Source organism: Euwallacea fornicatus, chromosome 1 (genome assembly GCF_040115645.1).
Source record: "Euwallacea fornicatus isolate EFF26 chromosome 1, ASM4011564v1, whole genome shotgun sequence".
Classification (NCBI taxonomy): Eukaryota; Metazoa; Arthropoda; class Insecta; order Coleoptera; family Curculionidae; genus Euwallacea; species Euwallacea fornicatus.
This window is the reverse complement of record NC_089541.1, coordinates 5,738,063-5,758,880: the sequence shown is the minus strand read 5'-3', so window position 1 is coordinate 5,758,880 and position 20,818 is coordinate 5,738,063. Positions and strand designations below refer to the sequence as shown.

The 20,818-nt window shown below is 32.6% G+C and overlaps 1 protein-coding gene across 2 annotated transcripts in view; it reads left to right on the top strand.

Moving 5' to 3' along the window:
• Octbeta2R (Octopamine beta2 receptor) overlaps nucleotides 1-20,818 on the top strand; it is a 109,777-nt gene continuing 88,959 nt past the window's right edge. For both annotated transcript variants that reach the window (XM_066285859.1, XM_066285870.1), the window contains exon 1: nucleotides 1-724. The gene's annotated coding sequence lies outside the window, so the exon portion shown is untranslated. The remainder of the gene's footprint in view (nucleotides 725-20,818) is intronic.

Here is a 20,818-nt window from a genome sequence, read left to right as displayed (position 1 = left end):
CCTTTGTGCATTGTCACTGGTATCCACCGCCAAGGTCGTATTGTCTTCTTTCTTTTAGCATTCTCGTTCCTCATCTAGAGTTCATTTCGTGCGGCTCCCACTCTTCGCTCACATTATTCCAATCTCAGCTTGCGATTGTTATTTCTGAAGCTCCTCCGTGTTTCCTTCAATAAGAGCCGCATTTCTGCATTGCAAGTTCCGGCGGCTTACACCAAAACAAGCGCGATCTCATCAGTAACACACCGCTTCCCTTAATTAATTTTCTTCCAAGACCCCAAGTGAGTACTACATTTCGAAATAGCCAGAAAGACTTTTTAATTAGTTCGCGGTCCAGTAAAACTGGCTAAACCGTTAAGAGCCGTCTCGGTGAGCAATTAGCAGTAAATCTTAGCGTCGTCGAGCGACCTTTATCAACGTCCTGCGGGCGCGTATCACAATCAGCAGCGCCGCGTCGAGAACCGTCGACGCCGCCAGTCTCAGGACGCGCGTCGTGCCATCGGCTCATCCTGCGGTCTCTCGTCCACGTTCATGCTCTTCGTGTTGGGATCGATCCTCCTGAAATTCGTACCGATTTCGAATCCTTTCGGCGGGAGAAAATCCTGAAGAGTGACGCTCCGAAGTTGTGTGAATAGATTCGAGTGGGTTTGTGTCTATGGTGGTGGAAACTGTGCAGTTTGGAGGGTAGTTTTTGATATGGTGTGCTGGGGTTCGGAAGACAATTAGGGTTTGTAATGTGATATTTTTGTAGTTTTACGTGAGCCACGAGAAAGCGTCAAATAGTGATCGAAATTGATTAATGGAGATTGTTTCACCGTCGCCTCTTGAATTTAAATCAGGAATCCCCTGCATTAATTTGAAATAAGCGTGATAATATAGTACCTCCATAAAGTATTTGGATTTTTCTAAAAGCTTATTACTTTTTAATATCGACTTTTCTAAGCGAAAATTTATGATAGATGGTTTTGGTCTGCCAACAAGATCACTTGATCGCTGCAACAAAAGGCCGTGTTGTCGTGATAAAATGTATCAAAACGCTAGAAGGTATTCTAACACGAATATGTTCTTTTTTCTCCAGACTTCAGTCTAATAGAAAACATGGGGGTTGAGAGTGGACGAAAAGCGCCTCCTACTGAAATTCAATTGGTGGCAGCCATTTTAGAATCATGGGTAGTAGCAACCAAAAAGTATGAACCGATTTATTGCCGGGCATTTTCATCGAGCTGCAGCCCCGTTTGGGGATGATTGGCTAATGCATTAGCAAATAAAATAAGTTTATAACTCCTTACGTATAATTAATTTTTTTTAAATAAAACTAAAAACATATGTCGTAACTTTTTTCTATCTAAATACTTTGTAGACGTACTATAGATAATGTATGAATTAAGCGATTGGGTAAAATGACACAAAAGCTTTTCTACTTTAACCACATGCAACCATAAATGGAAAATTTGTCTCTAGGTTTATGGCAAAATAACATAATCCTTTTTATATATAACTATAATATAATTATATTTTGCTGTAATAGAATGCAACCAAAAATAGATCAGTTGTTCCGGGTCTATGACCATAAACAAACAATGAACAGCATAAACGCTGTTAATATTGTATCAAAGATGAATGTCTATTTCAGGCAATCGACTACACATAGACTTAGAAGACATAAGTCTTGCATCATTGTCGACTAGATTTATCTAATAGATTTTTCTAGCTTTAAGTATTGTTATCTTGGTTTTAGTCAAATTGAGAAGTCCTTCGTGCTTCTTGTTTTTTCCATTATGAAATAAAGGAAAATGCTTCTCCCGGATACTAAAGTATTTAACATAACGTCAAAAATACATATATTTCGATTATTATTAATTGTATAAATGTAGTCAATATTACATTAAAAGACTCCTGATGGTATGCAATCTACTGTACACATCAACTTGTGGAAAAATTGTCCACCATCAGAATGGCTATTAAATATTAGATATTAGTTTTTGGGAAAGCTTATCTGCGGAAATAGTCGATCCTATCAATAGTCAATTTCTGATTCATTTTAAATTAAAACGACGTTGATTTTCTAATGAGAGACTGATGTTCGAACAATAACCCAAAACCTATCTTTCCTTTAATAATGAAACAAAAATAGTTAACAAGCAGCAAAAATGAATGTTGCCTCGGTTTACGTAGATGACCATGAACCAAACCATGGAAGGTATAAACGTAATCACTATTGCATATGCACAGGAAGTAATCTTCTATTATCAATGACTAGGTGTATATAGTGGATTTTTCAAATTCCTAATGTTACCATCTCGGTTCTAAAAAGATATTTACGAAACCCCAGTAGAAACCCGATTACCGACCACCAATAATCTATTATCATTATACATATTCATACATACATACATCATTCATCTATATTTCACCATACATATCTTTGTTCACTATTGAAATCTTCTCTGCGGCAATAACATTCAAATATTGAACATGCAACCAAAAATAATTAAGTTTTCCCGTGGTCGATTAGAATATCAAGTTGGATCACAAGCGATATAAACGCAGTCAATATTAATTAACTAATCATAGGCAAAACAGCTGCCTTGTATCATAATAGCTATTGACTACGTTCATGTCTTGGATTTTTTAAATGTCGTTAATTAATCTTCTGGATTTTAATCAGATTTCTAAGAAAATTGAACTAAAGAAAACCTTATAATCTTCAAATATCTATCAAATACCCCCGAGCTCGAATTTCATTACCGAATAAGAAATATTCTGATCAAGTTTTGCAATGGTTATAAAGTAATTTTAAAGTATACGAAATTAATAATCTGTTTTTCTATAGGAAAATACTTCAATTTAGTCCATTGCACAGGTATGTGGTGAAAATTGTTGCACTTGTTTATACGAAAAAATTACTGAATTATCAGTTTGATTGTAGTGATTCTGCCTGTAACTCTCACATAATCACATTTTTAACATATTTTCTGGTTAAGCAATGATTAACTATTAAATTCGAAATGCGAATAATTTTTGAATATTCAGAAATCGATGGTAATTGAATTTTTAATTGACCTTTTACACTGAATTTTAAATAGCATATCGTTAGGTGGACAGTAGCAACATGAAATAATTAGAATTAAAACTTATAAATTTCTTGGCAATTTTAGAAAATAACCTGAACTAACTGTTCGATAATTACATTATAAAATTGATTATTTTGTGATGTGAACTTTTTTTTCTTTAAATTTGAACTTGTGACATGTAGATATTAAAAACCATTTCTCCAGAATCGATCGTTTTCAAATATTAAATAACCAAGCAAACCTTTTCTGTCGATAACAAATCAATTATGCATAATATGGCTGTGAGCAGGATTTTACTGTTAAATTATTGAATTTTTTTTTGCTTAGTAGAACTGGATAACTAGAGAAATATTTTAACGAGGGAAATAATATGAGCAAAAATAGTATTCCATGATTCCAATTGAGTGATGATTTCGCCAGAAACAGAGCTTCAATTGTTAAACTCGGAGATGCAATTTTTAAGATTGAAAAATCGTACAGTAAAAATCATCGTTCTTGAAAATGCACAGAGCGAAATCTCAAGTACATATTTGAGTTCCATATGTCATGAGTACAAAAACCGATAGAAAAAATCACAAAGATTTTAAGAGTAAAAATAAGAAATTCAAAATTGGTGGTAAGTTAATAACGAACGCATTTTTGTGTAGAAACTTATACACACTATAATAATCCAAGTTTAAACAACAGTTTCTTTGAAATCGACTGAAAAAGCAATTTCTGCCAAAGACAACAACTCTGATAAAATTTAAGTGTATTCCAAGAGAGATTCAAGTATCTTTAGAAATAAGCGATGAATGATAGGATTGAGCCAGCTTAATTTAACGAACCAACGAAGATAATCATAATAGACTTAAGAAGAATATTGTTTTCACTTGTCATTGCCTCATCAGGTTACTAATGACGATCTTGAAATTCCATTAATAACCACTATCAAAATTCCAAGCTATAAGATCCACCGAGATGACGTCAAATCTAAACAGAACAACCTTAAGGCCATTAATTAAGTCCGATAAAATCAGCTCAATTAAAGAGACAAAGATTCTACTTTGCAATTGCAAACCGACATGAAACACTTGTTTACTATGTAAGAGTATCATATAGTTAAACCTGTCTACACTGGTTCTTTAATGATCATTTTCTATCATCAAAATAAAGGAACTGAATAAAATCTATTTGCCGAGTAGTTAGTATCGGAAAGTGATGAAGTGGATGTTAACGTGATGTTTACGCTTCTTGAATGATGTAGTTTTGATTTAGAGCCGAAGTTCATCGCAGCAATTGTTTGTTTCAGCCGTTAAAATGAAGCAATAATTGCTATTTGGAAATGGTCGAAATGAAGACGAAATACGCATTAAACACCAACATAAAGTTTCCATTGCCATGGAAAAAACAAAAACTAACAAGTTCGACTATCGTGTGTAATATTCAGCTAAGTTTTTATATTACTATTATGGGTTTTGTATGTTAAATCGTTCAAGGAAAAGTTCTAACTATTGTTTTATTGCTGAGATAATCGGAGAGCTGGTATTTTTACATATGCCTAGGAACGGAAAAAATAATGTCATGACTTGTAATTTTATGTTAATTTTAGAATTCATGCTGTTAAGAGTATATTGCAATAAAAAGAGTCAAGATGTCACATCTTAGTTAATTTAAGAGTTTGTTGTTAAAATTATCATTAGTAGGGCGTCCGTTGGTTGAACGTAGATCAACAGACTTAAATTTTTCTTCATTTTGGTGCATTTGTTCTTTAACAGCATCTTGCTTTTTTGCTAACTTAATTTTTTTTTCAATGATTTTTGCCGTAAGGAAGTAACAATTGATTAGTGAATAATTATTCCGTCAATTCATGTGAGATCTGGTTACAACAAAAAAAAGATGCAGTGCCTTAATAATAAAAGAATTAAATTTGAAGCTGAATTTACTTAACTTAATATAGCGTTGTATCTTGAGAATTATATTTTCCAAGACGTAGCCCTAGTTGTGGTTCTCCAGCCCGATCATCAGATCTTTTTTTTCTAATACGGACCTGACCATTTGTTAACCTCGTATTATATTTCACAATTTGAGACGTCTTAATTAAAAAAAAGATGAGTCATGAGGCAAAATACCTATTAAAATGGATCCGACTTAGTTCTCTGGACTTTGTGTTTTCCCACATCATTTTATACCTTAATATTATTTGAAAAAATATACACTAAAGTATGCAGTAATTCTGTTAGCGTAGTTCAAAGTTTTCAAGTTATCAGCCTGATAATTCAATTCTGATACGCAACTTTTCTGCTGAAATAATACCATATTTGATATTAAAATTAGAGAAAAAATTTTAATATAAATTTTACAGGGTGAATATCTGAAAATATTTTTTTGGTATACAGAGTGGTTGAACAAGGCATGCCTATGAAAATAATACTTGTTCTCTGGGTATCCTCCCGGGTGTGGAGGACAGCCCGCCTGGCAAACGATTCCTAAGAGTGTGGCTTAACACAGAGTTGTCTTAATCGCAGAGAAAGGCCTTCATAAAGAACAGAGAGGAAATAAGGATGGTTTGGGGAGTGAAAAGGGCCCACATGGAATTTATCTCACGCGACTTTGGTTTCTCCTGTTTAGCTTCCAGGTAGACCACTATTAACAATTAATTAAATTTTTTCATATCTGCCTTCCTCTATTTTGAGAATTTCATATCATTTTTCCAACATCCTAACCGGTCCAAACGGTTTTGTAATTTTTAGTTTAATTACAAATATTTAAATGTTTGAAAGGACCGGAAAATACCATATGACTTATCGGTCTTTGTCAAATCAAGCCAAAATGCATTACAGGAATAAATCACTATTTTTGAGGTTTACGTGTTTGGATGGCTTAAAATGAAATATTTCCGATTGGTCAAAGTTGAATCCAGATAAAATTCCCTAGTTAATCAATAATCCAGTCCTGAAAGTACTGTTTGCTCCATATTCCGAATTTATTTTATTAGTGATAAATTCCGAAGCGCTGAATTAAAATCGTATTGTTTGATTTAATGTGCGTTCAATCTATACTGCACACATGGCTAAATTACCGGAAAAAATTAAACATGTATTATTTGGAAATGCAATATTGAAATATAACTTTTGTGCTCATTAGAGGCACTATAAAAAAGATATTTATAATGATATTCGCTGCTCCAATGAAATATACTAAACGTTTCATTTTTAAAGTGTCATCTAAAAGGTCTCCTGTGAAATTTCAACATGTTTATTTTATTTTTGATGCCTGACAACAAGCAAAATATTGTCTGCTCTTTAAGCTTGGCGCTTTCGAAATTTAAAATTTAAAAATCTTCCTTTTCCAGAACGCTTAGTTTCCAGCAAAAACGTGAAAGTCGCGTATTTCTGTCGCTTCAATACGTTTGTTTCATTCTATTGAGGGCAAATATTGCTTTTTCCAACGTAAGGCGACGGATGTTTGCTATAATGGCACAAAGGTCAAAAAGCTGTAAATTTTCACTAAACTGTTTGTTTTCACCTAGTGTCGCTTATTCGTTGTTTTGAAAGAGTTTTCTGTTGAAAGAAGCAAAAATAAAAAAGGCATTTTTTGATACAGATTATCAAAACTAAGCAACATTATTTTTGAAATTATATATACGGGGAATGGATATATATTCAATAGTGAACAAAGTAAATGAAAAACAAGATAAAATTGCGGAAGTGGCATTTTTCGCTAATTTTTTTCAACGAAAGCTAAATTATAGCTAATTTTCATTTGCATATCTACGGGTATAATAATGTGCATTATTGTGTTCGAGTTGTGCAAATTGAGACAAGTTTAGTATTATTGTCGCGTTATTATTTCATTTTTTTTAGATTATCAACTGTTCTTTATGTTACAGGGTTCCCTAGTTCATTATCCATTTGTTCAGAAGATAAATGTTATTACCTAAATGTTATTACCCAAATGTTTTAGATATTTTTATAATTTTTATTTTTGGATGTTGTATTCAGTTTTGACATCCGAAACACCGATAGTTGATTTAAAAATATGTACTACAATATACTAATGATTTTACCAGTGGCGAATTTATTATTGAATGTTCTCATGTAGTTACTTTGCACCTCGGCGTACATACGGGTGACAAACATGGAGGAAAAGTAGAAATGGGAAAAATAATTTTTAAGAATTGCAGGGTTTAGAACTATTGTTATATTTCGATGAATTACTGTGTGTATATTAAACATCCTTATTTTTGAACCATTTTGAATATCATCCATTTGAAATTAGTAAAAGCAACAGATATGACCGTAGATAAAATTGTTAAAATTAAAATTAAACTAAATTGTCTCTTAAAAACCGTTCATGTTTAAATTGACTCTTATTATTAGTATTCATTTTTCATCATATTTTTTTGTTGCTAATAGCGCCACATGGCCCTATTAACATGAAAAAAAAATCAATTAAAATTGGAAAAGCAGTGGCGAACGGGACGCAATTTCAAGAAGGCCAAAAGAAAACGGAAAAGGAGTTTAAAAAACAGTTTTGAAATATTGCGGTACGCCATCGGTGAACTGCATATTTTTTTGAACGGTCCAAGTAATGGCGAACATATAAATATAGTTTGAGCTAAAATTTAAATGTTAAAATTTAAACATTTCAATTTTAACTCAACAGTTGCATACGAAATTACACGAAAGTTTCGCATGTTCTCACAACGTTTTATTTCTAGTTCCGAATTTTTTGTTTATGTTGCTGAACTGTTCTCAAAACGTTTATTATCGCTTTTCTAGACGAAACGTTGTTCTTCACGCTATGGTATCACAACTGAAAATCTGCGGACCCTCCATATCGTAAATAAGGCATAGAATTTAACCAACTGGAAAGATAATGTAGATCCAGAGCCCATAAGAAATTGGGGATATTGTCCGGAATAACTCTGCTTTGGCCGAGCCGGCACGAAAAAGCCCTCCATTTTGAGGACAAAGGAAGGAAAAAGTTCGTAAAAACACGGCTTAGATAAGTTTCTTTCGATTTTATTGCTGGCAAATAATCGTAAATTTCTGCCTCCCAAATCATTTTTTCGCAAACCAATTTTAGATAAATACGTTTGAAAAATTCCCGACGATTATTTCATAAATTGTTCAAAATGTTTCGAAATTTTCCACCTGTCTGGAATATAAATTGGAGTGCGTAAATTGAGTTAATCAAATCCTTAGTGGAAACATGAATAGCAACTTTTTGTCTTCTTTACTTTCTATGATGAGCCATTTCCCTCTTAATACATATATCTCTGAGGAGTTGATTAATTTATTTTTTTATAGTGTCTTTGCGAGTTATTCTTCTTAATCCGGCGATTTGGTTGAGAAATTGGAAGTGATTTAGTTGCTTTTAAATACATTTAATTTCGTAATCTATTTAATGGGGAAATTAAAAAAGGGAAATTGATCACAAACGCTAAAAAAGGATGCTCTAAACGCAAGCGGATCATTAGATGGCCGTCATGTTTTTATTATCTGAGAAATTGAAATGTCTCTATGTAGTCTTCGGTTGGCAATTTCCATTTAATGTTCTAAATAGCTGATAATTGGACTAAAAAGTAGGACATCATAGTTACATATGTTAGTTATTATGTCAGTAATCCTAAAACAGCCTCTAGAAACCATTTACATATTTCAACTTACGCCACAGCTTCTTAGTCGAAATTAGTCATATAATACTAAATTTTCCCTTAATGGCTTTTGTCATTTGAGTAGGTAGAAGAGCGAATTATGACAATAATAGTTCCCCATTTTGTTTACTTTAATTTCCCCTAACTAGTCGTAGTTTCATGTGTATTATTCTGTACATTTTCCTTATGTCTATTAGCTAACTTTCCTAAGCCTTTGGCTCTTGACGTTTCCAGCTGGACAGGTCATTTCACGCCACTCTAAATATCCCCCTTGACAGGACAAACTGGTCGAATTAGACACTCAATTTCCGAAACGTTGGAGTGTTTATTGTCCAAAAATAAACACCCAAACATCCAGGGGAATCGAGGAGTAAAAACTATGTCACATTTTCGAGAGGTGCCAAAGTCACATTGGATATTTATAAGAACTTGGCAAACGAATCGGGGTCTTTTTATAAAACGATATTTATATCGGCGGTGGTTTCTTATTAGTTTAAATTTTCTGGTTATTTTCGTAGAATTTCGCTAAAATTTTTGTCAACAAGGCGCTTGGATGGCATAACGGTCCGTGATTTGTATCGGGAATTTTTCAGAATTGTTGCCAAACAAAAATGATATTAAGAATAGTAAAAGTGACTCGGTTATTTATTTGTCGCCACGAGGTGCTTTATCCAATGAAATTAAATTTCAGTATATTTACACAGGGGACCAAAGACTTTGAAGACATTTATTATACCGCAAATTTCGCCAAAAAAATTAATTAATATTTAAGACTGCAATTTAACCACCAGCAACCCGTTCGAATTTTCGCTCAATCTGTACTTTGGTGTTTTGCTACGATTTTAATACGTTTTTCTGCAAATTAGAGGCAAGCGAGTCAAAATTGTCTCATATTCCATAGTAATATGGAAAAATTGAAGTTTTGTGTGCTCGTTATGGAACTATTTATCCATATTACTTTATAAATAAGTAAAAATTCCGAAAATGGCGAATTCGAGCTGTAGTTTCCTCGTGAAAGATGTCGTTGGTTAGATAATTTCATGTTATTTAAGACTGCATTAACAAGACTCTTGGTTTTGACAAAGTTGTACCCAATATTTAAACAGAAAAAAACTACTTTTTCAGTTGAGAATTAGTGATCTCGGTGAATAAATGATTTCATTATAATTTTGACTGAGTTGAGAATTTTAGGTTACGACTTTCAGTTAACAAAAATTAAAATTACTCATATTTTGCTAATTGGCAGTATGGAACAATTTCGAATGAACTTCAGGACATCAAAAAGCTTTCATTGTCCATCAAATATCAGCCCCCATCTGTTGGCGCATTGTGATCTACGGCAGCAGCTTTTAGTGGTTGTTGATACATGACAAACAAGCCGTGACGTTGGCTGACGCCTTTATGATTTATTTATTTTATGACAGTTGTGATAGTTTGTGGAGCCAACGGATATTTTGTGAGTTCAATTTTTTCCTTTCGAATTTGTTAGTTTTTATATCTCTATGTTATATATCGAATGAATCTAACAGTGGTACTTTATACTGGGTTCATAAAAAATCAATAAAATCGTTTCAAAAAACTAAATAATTTTTGTTTTTCAATTTTGTGTCACGGATTAACTATTTCTTCAAATTTGATGTTATCGTTAATTTCTTGCTCCTTGAATCCATAGAAATTTTCTTTCTGATTACTATAATAATTGATACTTAATTTTAACTTTACATCTTATATCTTACTTAATAATCATTATTGCCCCTATGATGGAGAATCTTTACGACTGACATTTGTTGCCAAACATCAAGGGACACCAAAATGCACTAACGGTCTAATATCGCATCTCTAACTCATGCCATAAATCTCCATTTTCTTTCCAAGACGACGATCTCGGTTTAATTTTGGAAAGGGCCGAATTTGGTCCGCCATTAGCGGGCATTCCTCCTCAATTTATCGCCGAAAATATTACTCCCTTCGGGAAGGGGCTTATGAAACTCCAAGCTGCATTTAACGATGTATATTTGGCCAGAGTGTCTTCCGTATGTGGCCTTTTTTTAAATTTTTTGTGTCACAAATAGAAAGATTTATTATATATATATATATATATATATATTTTTTTTTTTTGTTTTTTGGAATAAGTAAAGTTATTATTGAGATTTTGAGTTCCAATTCTCCGAAACAATCTTCGTCGATTATTGGGACGGGACTAAGTTGGTAAGTATTCACTCGAGATTTAATTCGATTCTACCTCTCAGGTGCATAATTTAAATCAAACAAGGGAATGGCAGAAAATAGAACGGCAGCTGTCTCTATTATCTCCCCTTCTACATGTTTGCTCTGAATATAGCGGCTCTATCTCCGGTACGCTCAGTTTCTATAACGGAATAAGAGCATGTTCCGGGGGGAACATGTATCATAATAATTCTCTGATTATTCATGCTTTGTGAAAACTCAAAACATTTCTGTTTGTCGTAAAACACATTTTAGCAATAAACGAATTTTTACATTTTTCAAGTATGAGCCAAAAATTGCCACTGGGTGCTTAAAATTCTTAGACCAATTACAAATCTTTTAAATATGTTTAAAATAGGATATTACTTGTTTCAAAATACAGTCTCGTATTGATTCTGTTGAATTTATTAGGTTTAACAACCTCGATTCGAAATTAGTTCGAAATTCTGCCTCATGTTAGAGACAAAGATATTTAGAGCACTAATCCTGGAAATAAGTTTAAGATCCAAAACTTTCCGAATCAACCTGATTATACGCACATTCATCGGGCGTTCGGAACAAAAGTTATCAACACTATAGATGATTATGATAACACAGATGGCTCATTTTCATTGCCTCACCAAATCGATATCTATAACTGTATGGAACTTTATAATAAATACGAAAGTTCCATTATATCAACGATAATAATTGTCGTTCTATTCAACACCTCTCCTCATAATTATTAATTAATATATACACCGAACATGTTTAAACTATATTACACTCATTAATGACATCTTGCCGTTGTAAATTTAACTTTGATAATGATAAATGAAAGGCGACAATCGTGTAATTTTGGTTGTAATTGAACCACGTTTATCTAGCAGCAAGGGGAATTTCAACATAATTTTGGGAAAGTGAAGAGGGTTATAATATGTGGTTTGCCGTTGAGTGACTCCTAACATGTTTGATTAAAGTATATAAACTCGATCATTAATGCTCCACTTTAAAGCTTATTTTTTCAATTGTTTTACTTTAACGTACGATTTTATAATACGCAGCCTAGTATATACGAAGCAACTTTTTGTCAATTGTCTTTCATGTCATAGTTTTGTCATTGTCATCAGTACTCCCATAACTAGCGAGCTAAGTCCTCGTGAAATTGTCAAACTTGTCTTTCTGAATGTCCTTGTGAATTATTTTTCATTAAATGCGGTAAACAACACGTATTCATATCAATAAGCGATTAATGATCTTACCAAAGCGGTTAGGTTTGGTATGTTGGAGAATACATGTTTTTTTATTTTTTTCAAGTTTAATAAAATAGTGTACGAGCAATCCTAATTTGCGAAATTTGCATTTGTTATAACATCACAATCATGATTTAAATTTTAATTACCACAGAGTAATATTTGGAAAAAAATTCTAATTTTGCATCAATACTTCACGCAATCATTTTAATTTATGTTTGTAAATTCCATATATTAATTACTCATTAATATGGATATACAGTGCTGTATATAAATGTTCATAAAGTTGGTTTGATCTTTTATGAATTAATGTAGGAAAAACATTGTTTTTGCAGCATTAATTATGAAGGAAGCTGTTGGCTTTGTTTCAGTTCATTCCGTATAAGTTTCATTCAGGCTCGAGCATATTGCAATTAACATGAAGTTAGAAACGTTGCAGCAATGTTTCAAATTTTGACCATTCATGCTTCTTCGAACGTTTGTAAAACAATTATTTTAATTTAAGTTTTGAGATACGACATCCTTGGAGAGTCATCAATAATTTTTCAAAAATTGATTATTCTTTAAAAAAAAAAAAGAAAAAAAGCGATGTTTACCTTATGTATTTCGGAGATGAAGAGATCCCGTACATATATGTATTCATGGGAACATTTTTCTTATTTTGGTTCAAGAAATATTCCCTTAAAAATTATGCTGTATTTTCCGGATCACCCTGTAGGAACTCTCGCGTCCCGTTTGGATCACAAGAAACGTATCCTGTAATGGTTGAAAGCTTTAAGAATTGAAGCGATAAGAACTCATTTTTAGCCAGCCTGCTTCATGACATATCCAGAAGCTCAGAAACTGGCAAACGAAAGTGTGGAAAAATGTCACAGCTAAAATACCGTTTTTGCTGTAATCGATTGATTTTGAGAGAAATTGCGGGAAATGTACAAAATAGTGAACAAATAAAGAGAATTATCGAGTTAGTTTGATGAAAGGATGATTAAATCTCCCTGTCTTAATAATCATAAAACTATGGAGTTTTTGCGTGAGGACCTGTAATGTGTGGTAATGTTGAAAATTTACTAATATCCTGGAAAAAACTTACTAACATGTATTATGAAAATATAATAGACAATCAAGTGCATTTCGACCTTCAGATGAAAAAAATCATACATTGGATCTTTCTAAAGCATGGCAAAAGTAAATCCTGGAAAATTGTCTTGGGATTTAGTCACCATACTGGAACTTGAAAGCTGCTTAATTGAGGCATCCCTAAGCAACAAATCCAATTGCGAGCAGTTCAATTCCAGTAGTTCAATTATTAACAATAACAAACACAGTTAAGCATTTAACAATAAAAATTCCCACGTGTCTCGAGTCCTTGGGGTTTGGAGTAGACCGCATCATGTACACCATAGATTTCATTTTCGTTACTAACCACGAACTGTGTTACGTTTAAAACAACAAACTAAACTGATAAACAAATACTAAAAGGTTATTAACTGTTTATCCAAATAATAATATTTTGACAGAAATTCGGTCTACATGTGTGTATTAACACCTTAAATGCCGCGTTTATTGCTCGTAAAAGGCCCAGTACAGTTACGCCACGTCTCCACGGAACAATGGGGTGATAAAAACATATATTTAGTTAGTTTTTCGTAATACTCACTGAACAATTCCTCATTAATTTCCCATTTTTGTGGAGATTTTTAATTTTGAATCAGTAATTGAAAATAAACGGCTTTTATTTTTTGATTACCAGCGTTGTTTACGATAACACCACGAGTTTGAATAGGATCGTTTCAATATAATTGTTGTTTTGCTTGCTGGAATAATTTATGGCTTTTAAGTGCACACGTCAACGAGGAAAAAGAGATTATTTCGAATACAGTTGGAATGACCTGTAAAAAATCATACGGTTTAGTTCAACAGAACAAAACCATTTGGAAATCTACGTCAATGCAGTATACGCGGTCTATTATTTTTTAGAAGTGAAGCTACAGTAATGACCTGGGACAATCGAGCGGATTACGTTGTGTATGTATTTCGGAGGATAATTTACAACGAATGCAACAATAAAATAAAAATAACAATTTTTCGTGACCTTAACTAATACCTACATCCGGGATATCTCGTTTTACGTAATTATTTCTCATGTGAATGAGACGCGATTGTTTTCATTTTCATGCTACTTTTTTTCGCTTTATGTGAAGCTATTCTTGGATCAAAGAACGAATTGAACGAAATGATATTCTTTGTCATTGCAAGTTTTATTGCATGATTCCAATTGCGTGAAATAAAATTTCCAAGTCTGGATTATATAGTTCCGGGTAATTAAGATTATTGGTTAAGTTAAAATTGACAGGAAAAAAGATATTTTCGCGGAAACATGAAAATAAAAATTTATGATTATCTGACAAATATTAGAAAGATCGCAGATGAGCTCCTTGGGAAACAACATTTTGTCAAACCAGGGAACCGTTGCTTCAATGTAGCCTATGGAAGCTTTGCATGTTTGAATATTTAATTTTAATTTCTTTTTGCATGTTCGTATAGTTGAAATTTAGTATCAATTAAGTCTGAGCTCCGTAAATAACATATCTTTGAATGGATGAAGGTGTAGAATCGAGAAATTCTTTTCACAATGTATGTCTAAATGCTTCAATAAAAATCACAACCCGCAAAATATTAGACTTTCAGAATATGTGATGAATTTACCGTTGACATTATGTGTTGATTAGTTGTACAAGCGGTTTTGAGCCAAAAATTGCCTTTTAAGACGATTTTGAGTGCATAGATGTCGCAAATTTCAAGCGTTATTAGCTATCCACGGAGAAGTTATTCATATATTTTTGATTCTGAAATATTTTTGGTGCTGTGAAGTAACTTTTTTCATGATTGATTGCTATCTAATTCCTTGTCCTCGTCATTCACAAAAGCCTATTTTTGTGACTAACAAATTATAAAATAGAAATTGGAGTAAATTATTCTTTGATTGTAACTAAAAAAAGGAAGAAAAACTATTCTTGTATTTTTTTAAATCGTGTTCTAATAAAATAAGAACATTTTTCAAATCCGCTGAAGGACTTTTCAACTATATGATTATCATGCCTCCAAAATATTAAGTTGTTGAATATTGGAAATAATAATAATTTGAAAAGGTTGGAGCAACAATCCTAACAGAAAATTAAAGTAAAAAAGTATTTTAATTCTACAATTTTTGGATACCACATAAGAACATTCATATTCTTTTTTGAGTTTATGTATCATGATGTTTAACAAGTTGAAAATTTTCCGAACTTCAAATACGTATTTAAAATATAAAATAGATTTAAACAGCAAACTAATTAATTCGGTAAAAAGTTAAGTATAACGTTAATTAGTTGGTAAAGATAAAAAAATCACACGAGGCTGGTTAATGGAAAATAAGCTCTAATTCCTTGAATATGATGTAACTATTTGTTTTGATGGAATAAGCAGGTTCATTCTTTTTTCGTGTAATGAATGATATTTTTGATTATTAAACTCCGCATTTGCTTAGAAGTCCGGAAAATAGCATTTTTTGCGTTTACGAGACAGATACATTTTCCTGTGGGCTTACGGGAAAGATATTTTTTCTATATAGCTAACTAACCAGAAAATATATGTTATTATTGTTGGATAATGGAAAGGAGGTTTAACGGAGTTTCATCTTGAGAGACATTCAGGATCAAGAATGGAAGTATCAAAATTTAATTAGTTCAATATCTTAGAAATTAAAAGTAAATAAAAAAATATAAAGATTTATTTCAGTATTAAATGAAATTATTTTCTTAAGGCAAGAATCATGTGCCTTAAGGTGTTCATTCATATATATGCCCTAAAGTATATATACATATGTATATGAAATTTCCAAAATATCTGCTCTTAAAATTCAAAAACTGATAAAAACCTTTATATTTTTAGAAAATTAGTTTGATTTACAAGACAGAAGAAAAATTCAAGATCTCGTTTGTATTATTCTATAATATAAAAATTATTCTTAGGAAATAAGAATAATGCAGAGAGATATTGAAGTTGGGTAGTTAGAACCTTCAGTTGAGTTTAGTTTAGATTAGTCAAATATGTACCTCTTCCTGGAATCACAATTAGAAATGAAGAAATTGGAGTAAATCTCTTAATTGAAATAGATTATCTGGAGTATAATTTGCATTATGTTTTATTAAGGCGAACTTGACGAATCTAAAATCTAAAAAAGTTTTGGGAACTGCAAATAACCAATGTTTACAGTTTCATGAAACTAAAACTTTTTTTTCAAATTATTAATTTGAATGACTGTCACAGAACAAGTTCAGAGTTCTCATAATACGGCAGATTTTAGAGAATTGTATTTTTAGTCGGCATATCGTTCAGGAGGCTTAATGAATAGCTAATACGTATATTCTTATTAGGAAAAGACACCTTTAAAAGAATGAACAAGGAACGTGTGTTCCTTATATAGAAAAATGAAATTTCATTTAAAACTGGAAATATATTCCGAGCCCTGGACCCGCGGTTGAATGCAATTACTTCCCAACGTTCCCTCTACAGCTGCTATGGGTATTATCAAAGGCAAAGGAATAACGGACTTTCACCTTTCTCAGTGTTGAGTGAAGCGGTAACTAGAGAGTCTGGTGATTTGGTTAAATTTAGTAGTAAGTTTTTGATGAGGTGCAATGTAATGTCTTTCATAAGTTTATCTCATAGCCGGCATCTCTCAATATTGTTTAACCTCTGCCTTTATCTTAAAATTCCGCTGCGTTTTACAGTAATTTAATATTTTTATTAATTACACTCATTTTTTCTTTTTGAATTTTGTTTAATCTGTACTTGAATAATAAAATGTTTTTTTCACTTTGAATAATAATGTTAAAATAAAAATAATTAATTTAAATTTGTTTATAAAAGAATTCTCGGAGTGCACCACATACTTATAGTGCCCTACCAAATTTATGTTCTTTCGTATGGAACATCCTATATATTATTACCAATTTGGATAGTTCGCTTAAATATGTTTTTTTTGGGCCGTGATGCAATGCTTCTGAGTTTTTTGATAGTACTTTCAAAAAAATGAATATCTTCATCTAGCAATTCTATTCAACTATACACTGTATGGAGAATTTGGCAATTCAACATTATTTAGGAACAAATTTTTGGCTAAATCTCATATTTACGCAATGTGTGATGTAGTTTATTGAAATGTTCTCACATCTAATCATCGACGCTTCAATCTTGTATCCTTAAATGCAAACATAAAAGAATGATTCAAAACTTTAATAATATACAAGGCGTACTTCTTTAAAAAATGATAAAAATTAAACGAAATGGAGCGTGGAAACAATGCAAGATGAATTAAGTAAAATCAGATTTGGTAACTTTCCAATTTACTGGATCTTATTAATTACTAGCGCTAATTAAATCGTAATGAGCATTTTTTTACAAAAATAATTCGAGTTTTTACTCGAATAATGGATAATTGCAATCAGTTTCTACTTGCTAATTATGGTACGATTTGCAGGTCATCCGAGCTAATTTTACATGTTTCATTTCCCTACACCACTGCTGCGGCCCCCCTCGTTGGATCGATTTCGCATGACCGTCACGAGCCAATTTTTAGTCACATGTCGAACAGCGGGTGGTTTTATTTTATTATTAACGCTAAACAGCGTTTGGTTAACCCAGATATTGCCAGTGTCCTTTAATAGGCAAGTACCTGGTTTTGTCAACCGACAAAAATTACAATCTTTTGGATATTTTCAAGAATATCAGCATATAACATTCTACTAGTTAGTAAAAACATCATCGAATTTTACTGTAATAAGCAGTTTTCATAAAGAGTGGTGTTCTTTTAAAAGAACGGTTGCAAAATAAACTACTCGCCCAGACAACTAATGAAAATTTTATTAAAACGAATATCTTGAGCCAGATGACACGAAACTTTCGAGATGTACATAAAATACATTGTGTACATTGCAAAAAAAATCAAATTTTTTTAACATTTTTTACGATATTTCTTTGAAAATATCTTCTACATTGAATGGTATTACAAACGTCGCAAATCGACAAGTATGACACATGGTTGTTTTTTAATTATTAAGGACTAGCCGAGTTCGTGAAAAACGGTCGGGTTCCTATTAAAAAAAAAAAAAAGTTGATGATGGTGTTGAAAAACTGAAATGTGGTAGCTTTCAAAAACTATTTTCATGTAGTAAAGCGAGAAAAAGTGTCTTAAGAAAGCTTTCTCTATTTTCTTGTTTCTGTGTAATTTAAGGTTGAGAATAAAATAAAAATAAAATAGCAATTATCGGGTTTGTTCGAATATCCGTGGGAGTAATTGAGATATTGGAAAAATGAAAAAAGCAAAGTACACCTCATATAAAGATACAACTTTACCTCCATTTGACCGAGTTTCTAACTCTTAGCGTTTCCGAGATCCCCATGTTGAGAGTCGATCATAGGACACTTAGTAAATGAGGTTGACGAAGGTAAATTTTTTAATTAGTGACAGCCCTACAGGCGCTCCCAAAAAAGCGGGTCATCATAAATTAACATTTTTGTAAATGGGATCACCTGCATTTTCCTCACGTGATAAAATCCTTTTGGTATCTTGTATTAGTTCCTAGACTTTTTTTTAACCTGAAGTGCAGTGACTCGAAACCATGACGGTTTAAAAGAAATTTGACGTATTTCCAGTGTCTGATAAAAAATTAATATAGCAATCGGCTTAAATTAGGTTTTGATAATTTTAGAATGGATTCTCACATAAGATCACTTTAAGAGGCACGAATACTTATTTAGCAAAAAATACACACAGGGTGTTCGCAATAGCAACTTTGATTAACATCTTTTCGACATAAATTTTTTTGATTTTTTCAAATAGGATGGTGTGTCGTTTATGACGTCAAACGAAAGAAAATTCAATTTGCTTCATTTCATCAACTTCATCAACAAGGACTAAATGTTAACCAATTGCAAAACGACATTTCGTTGTGTGCTCATCGTTGTTAGGAGTTTTGAAGATTTTTGTTTCGCCGAATATTATTCCCCCTAAACTGCTCTTTGGAGGTCTTATATGCTATAAAATTTTCCATGTCTGAGCCCCAATTTGTTCAACCGTATAAGTGGATAATAAACGTATACCTCTGTTCACGTCCGCTGTGATGTCTTCTATTAGAATTTTGGTTGGTGCTATAGCAAAATTCCCTCCCTTCCCCCAACAAGTTAACCCTCCTTTGCATATCATCGGTTCACGGTTCCCTAATTTCGGACCTGATGTAGGTCACAGTTCTACTCCTTCTATCTTGTAGTGGCGACTTTCTCTTAATCGCCTCAGTGCATGGTATTGGCAATGCCATGTTAACAAGTTTTCTGTGGTTCAGTGCGAAGCCCCCAGCGGTTTCGGATGATGCTTTGAGTCACGACATGTGAATGATTTGCACTCATTGATTGCGGTTTTTTCGAACGAATGTTTTCCAGTTGTCGAATCACTCTATTTTGATTTATCCTGCCTGTATAGGCGTTTTATCACGCTGTGAAAGCTTTCCGGGCCGGTCAAATACAGTAATTTCCTGGCACATAAGCCGCGGTCCGATGGAATTACTTCCTGACGTTCCTAAACCTAAGGACAGCTAAGGATAGCAGAGATCCCTTATCAGCACCTGGAGTTTGAGTTTTGCGACTTTCCGGCATCAAATTTAATCATCTAGACTTGATTTTGACATATTTCTTGAGAGTTTTCCGCGTTTTTGTATTGTTTAGAACTGAAAATTGTAGAAACAATAAGACAATTCAAACTACATAAAAACTATACTAAACTTTCAGATTACACCTTGCTTGCTGTAATTAATCCAGTAATTCTAATTAAATTCCATGGCAAATATGAAAATTTATCGCCCTTTCTACACCCTTAACAATAATTTAATACAATTAAAGCCGCAATTGTTTCCAAGTCGATGGTGCAAAGGCGTCCGCTTTGTTAAACCGACTTGAACGATAAGTGGGGTAATTAATTTAAGTGTGGTTATTTGTTTGGAGGTGTTGGCGCTTATTAAAATAATTAGGAAATTAAAACGAAGAAACTCAACATGTAGTGTTAAAGTAAATCAATTTTAAAATCTGCGAATGTCACGACGATTAAGAGAGAGAATATTTAAACGCGAGTTTTAGATGAGGATCAATTCAAAAGCTCGCCTTTATACATTTTAAAACCTACATGCATTTAAATGCATTGCTGATTTCGAACTTTTGACTAGGCGTTCCTAAGATACTTCGTTGTTGAGCTTTTCTCCATGATTCATATCTTTTTTTGTGAATTTCCAGCTGTAACATTTATTTTTAGGACCGACAATATGAACACGCCCTTGTTCAAAGTATGATGGATCTATCTGCATTTGCTGAATTGAAAAATCTTGCCTGGAGCTACGAGTTAAGTAGCTACAGATTACATGCACCGCCAGAAAATCAAATACTGTGCCTAATTAAATTTTGGATTTGGGATAAGAACCCATTTTTAATTATGCGTTTTGTCGCTTGGAAAGCTTCGCAAACATAATACCATCAAGTTGGAATCCAATTTAAGGAAACTAATTAAATCCGCTTGCTTTTGTCAGTCATAACATTCCAACTGAGGCTGGAATATTACA